The sequence below is a fragment of the Arachis hypogaea genome, chromosome 16 (genome assembly GCF_003086295.3).
Source record: "Arachis hypogaea cultivar Tifrunner chromosome 16, arahy.Tifrunner.gnm2.J5K5, whole genome shotgun sequence".
In the NCBI taxonomy this organism is placed as follows: domain Eukaryota; kingdom Viridiplantae; phylum Streptophyta; class Magnoliopsida; order Fabales; family Fabaceae; genus Arachis; species Arachis hypogaea.
Genome location: NC_092051.1, coordinates 111,453,776 through 111,454,355, shown reverse-complemented (window position 1 = coordinate 111,454,355; position 580 = coordinate 111,453,776). Strand labels below are relative to the sequence as shown.

At 42.9% G+C, this 580-nt stretch overlaps 1 non-coding gene across 1 annotated transcript; it reads right to left on the bottom strand.

The window, feature by feature from the left end:
* Positions 1–243: 243 nt before the first annotated feature.
* Positions 244–350, bottom strand: LOC112761768 (small nucleolar RNA R71). The gene has a single exon (XR_003182146.1). It is a non-coding gene; the product is annotated as a small nucleolar RNA R71 (small nucleolar RNA).
* Between the last annotated feature and the right edge of the window lie 230 nt (positions 351–580).

Below are 580 nucleotides of genomic sequence, written 5' to 3'. Positions count from 1 at the left end.
TGTTCATTCAGAGGGAGTGTCCAAGAAGACCCCAATCAACATCTAACCACCTTCCTGAAGATATGTGATACTGTGAAGTCTAATGGTGTTCATCCTGACACCTATAGACTACTTCTGTTCCCTTTCTCACTCAAGGACAAGGCATCTAAATGGCTGGAATCCTTTCCAAAGGAGAGTTTAGCAACTTGGGAAGATGTGGTAAACAAATTCTTGGCAAGATTCTATCCCCCTCAATGGATTAACAGGCTGAGAGCTAAGGTGCAAACATTCAGGCAGCAGGATGGTGAGACTTTATATGAAGCATGGGAGAGGTTTAAGGACCTGACAAGAAGGTGTCCACCAGATATGTTCAATGAATGGGTGCAGCTACACATTTTCTATGAAGGCCTTTCTTATGAATCAAAGAAGGCAGTAGACCATTCATCCGGGGGATCTCTAAACAAGAAGAAGACCATTGAAGAAGCCATAGATGTCATTAAAACTGTAGCTGAGAATGACTACTTCTATGCTTCTGAAAGAGACAACACTAGAGGAGTGATGGAGCTAAACAATGTGGATGCACTGCTGGCCCAAAATAAGC